Below are 3,839 nucleotides of genomic sequence, written 5' to 3' on the forward strand. Positions count from 1 at the left end.
TTAGACCTTAAGTGTAGTTAACTAGACTAATTAAATTATGTGAGATTTGTGATTAATTATGATTAATTAAATTATGATCAAGATTAATTAGTTTTAAGAGGAGATTAATTGAGCTAATTGAAATCAAAGATTAACCTCAATTAAGTATCCTAAGCAAGATTAATTAGTTAATGAAAGAATTAATACAATACCACATGGGCTCATGTAGCAAAGACAAGTGTCACACTAAATAAATAAATAAATAGAAGAAAAGATGAATCAACGAGGCCCTCAAATCGCTGGAATCAAAGTTAGGAAGAGAGAGAGAGAGCGCTTCATTATACACATTGTAGACAACCAGCCGGGGGAAAACCGTGAGAATAGAAGAAAAGGGAGAAAAAGAGGAAGAAAATGAAAGGCGGATAACTCAACCAAATTCTATCTTGAAGACTAATGGGTAAGAAATTTCATCTTCTTTCTAGTGTTGATTAAATAATCTAGATATAAATTGATTCAAGATAGATTTTGAGAGGATTAAAAAATGAAGATTTGAAGATCAATTATATAAATTGTTAAAATTCGGATTTGCATGTAAAATCAAGTTAGGTTGAAGTACATGAATCATGATTCCTTAAATTTGTTAAATTTGGGTTCAATTTCATATAAATAGAAGAAATTAGCAAAATGATGCATAAATGGAGTTAGGTTCAAATTTATGGAAATTAATTATTTTGGGTTGATGTTGTGATTTTGCATGAAATTAAGATTCAATGTTACATGCATGAATAAATTTTAAAAGCCTAATACTCTAATTATACATGCATCATGGATTTTGTAGAATTTGGATTAATTCAATCTCATATTTTGAAGAGAAAAAGGAAAAGCTTTAGAAAAATCAAATTTATAGAAATTTGGACTTAATCCTAATGCAAGAAAAAGTTTTGATTTCATAATGAAAACTAGGAATTTGTTTAATCCATGTATGTAATTGAATTTAAAAGTTTTATTCAATTTAAACACATTTTGGAACATCTATGATCATAAATTAAGTTTTTGATTCAAAATTGAGTTAATATGAATTTCTAAGAAATTGATTTGTGTAATTTATACTTAAGTTTGATTTTTGCTATTAATAATGAAATTGGGTTTTATTTTACATACATCATGGAGTTTTCAAGGATTTTGAAAGTTTAATTTATATGTTAAAATTTGTGGGCTTGATATAAAGAAAATAAATTAAATCTAAATTTGGACAATTAGAGCATGATTTTGAATAAATTAATTCGAATTAGAGGTATTCTCATGTTATACAATGTTTTTTTCATATTTTTGTACCAAAAAAACAAGTTTTGAGGCTTTGAGCATCAAACTTGAAGCTCAAACACAATTCTGAAAATTCCAGAATTCATGTTTGTCCGCTCGAGCAAGAGAATCTCCACTCAAGCGTGAAAATCGAGCTCCCAAATATTTTGCAAATTTACAGTCCGCTCGAGCGACCAAAGTGGCGCTCGAGCAGAGACCCTATTTTTCAGCAATTTTTGACTAACTCTTTTAAATGCATAATTGCATCCCCATGACATTCTAAGCATTCTTAGGCACCAATTGGACTCACATAGTCATGGAATAAACTGGAATCACATAGAGAGAGTTGAATTAAAATGAAATGAATATTGAATGGTGCTAAAGTTGTGTTTTGTTATGTGATTTGTTTAGGTGGACGTCCGAGGCCTTATATCGACTTAACCCACTGTGAGTAATAACCTTATAAAGATATGTTCAAATTATCTTTACTTTCGAAATGTCATTGCTTCAAAATGGATATATGATTGATGGAATAAATTCTTAAAATGATTTGATAATTGATAGCATGGCTTATTGAAACGTTATGTCCTTTAATGAATGAAGTTCTGTTTTGAAACGAAATTGTGGCATCCATTGAATATAGGCCCTTGCCTGGGGGTAATAGTACTACGGCTATAGGCCCTTGCCTGGGGGTAACAATACCGTGGCTATAGGCCCTTGCCTGGGGGTAATAGTACCATGGCTTTCGGATTGATTGAAATACGGTTCGTTATTACTTCATGAATGTACCACATAAATTGACATTGAAAGATCTTGATGATGAAGTTGGTGAATTAATGAAAATGCTATCGCATAATGGTTTTTATTATCACAAGGGATTGATGTGATGGCTAATCGAACTGTTTTGCCTATGGAAAAGGATTGTTTCGGAAAATGAAATGTATGTTTTCATAAGGGAACTAATATGGAAATTGTTTTATTATAAAGTTTGATATAATATGGAAAATGCCTTAGTTTGAAAATGATTTAAGATTCATTTCTAAATTGTAAGACATGTTTTTGTACTATCGTCGAATTTCATTCATTTAACCTCTTTATTCCGTTGTTACTCGCTGGGCTTTAGCTCACTATTTATATGTATATGTAGGTGAGCAAACTAAGCAACAAAGATAGAGGAAGCCTCAGAGTCTACCCGTGTTAGCATTTTGCAGAGCTTCCAGAATGAAGCAAGTTAGGCTCGAATAGAGCCAGGAAAATCAACCCTTAGCTTTGTCAGAGCTTTGAATTTTGCTGAGTCTTAAATGTATATGTGTGTAAGATATATAAGATTTGTATATAAATTATTACTGTGTTTAAATGTTTCCATTATTTTATTTATCATGTATGCACAAGCTTAATGGACATTGTTATTTTTATTTTGCTTCCGCTTTAGGCCCTGATTTGATTATAAATATTTTGGGTCGTGACATTAATAATGATTACATGAAACTAAGACTATTTCCAAACTTTTTAACTGGAGCAGCCTTCGTATGGTACATAAACCTTACACTTGGCTCTATCCAAACTTGGCAGCAAATGGAGAAAGTTTTTCATGCCCAATTTTTCCAAACATAACCTGAAGTTTCTATGGTAGACTTGGCAAGATTAAACCAAAGGTTTGATGAAAAGGCTGCTTAGTTTATTGCCGGATTTAAAGGGCATGAAACAAATGCAGGGTCATGCTACCAGAGCCTGAATTTGTAATATTGGCTCAAAATAGCTTAGAATTTAGGCTTCGAAAGAAGTTTGATTCAACTGAGTTTCGAGACTTAGTAGAGTTAACCTATAAGGTGTCTAGATATGAAACTTTACTCGAGGAAGAACAAGAGTGAAATAATGCATCATATAAGACCTACTATAGGGACCCTAATTATGAAATTGATACAACAGAGATAGTAGGAAAAGAACCTATAACTTGTGAGACATTAATTCAAAAAGACAGTACAATAGACCAGCAGTTTAAAAAGAAAGACCTGCATAGGACGTATTCTTTTGACTAAACAAAAGTATATGACATTTCTGATCATTTGCTTGCAGCAAATTTCTTAAAATTACCAAAGGGAGTCAAGATTCCTATCCTTGAAGAACTTAAAGGAAAACTTTATTGTAAATGACACATTTCTTGGTTTCATTTAACTAAAAATTGTATTATTTTCCGAGACACAATCCAAGAACAGATTCGAAAAAAAAAAGGCTAAAGTTTCCAACCAAGTTTGAGAAAGCTATGTCAATGATTTCCAAAATTTATCCTTGAAAGAATTGGAGGAAATTACTATGCAAATATATATGGCTAGCCAGACTACTTTCAGGAAGAACCCAAGAAGTTTACCAGCTGATGGACAAAGCTCTGCTGGCCTAAAAGGAGGATTTCGTGAAGAGATGTTGGATGATGACTCTCTCAAAACTGCTATAGTGCAGAGGATGTGTCCCAGGTGCAGGATATGTTACAAGTGGCTGAAAGGGCTCACAATTGATGGGAAGCAGCATTACAAAGAGGTGCAAAGGGACCGAATAACCAG

The 3,839-nt window shown here is 32.2% G+C and overlaps 1 long non-coding RNA gene across 1 annotated transcript; it reads left to right on the plus strand.

Annotated features, from left to right (window-relative positions):
- The first annotated feature begins 291 nt into the window (after positions 1–291).
- On the plus strand, positions 292–2,694 carry LOC114306358 (uncharacterized). The gene is made up of 3 exons (XR_003644644.2): positions 292–436; positions 1,693–1,728; positions 2,429–2,694. It is a non-coding gene; the product is annotated as an uncharacterized LOC114306358 (long non-coding RNA).
- The last annotated feature ends 1,145 nt before the right edge of the window (positions 2,695–3,839 follow it).

The sequence above is a fragment of the Camellia sinensis genome, chromosome 4 (genome assembly GCF_055761805.1).
Source record: "Camellia sinensis isolate YWXY chromosome 4, ASM5576180v1, whole genome shotgun sequence".
Classification (NCBI taxonomy): domain Eukaryota; kingdom Viridiplantae; phylum Streptophyta; class Magnoliopsida; order Ericales; family Theaceae; genus Camellia; species Camellia sinensis.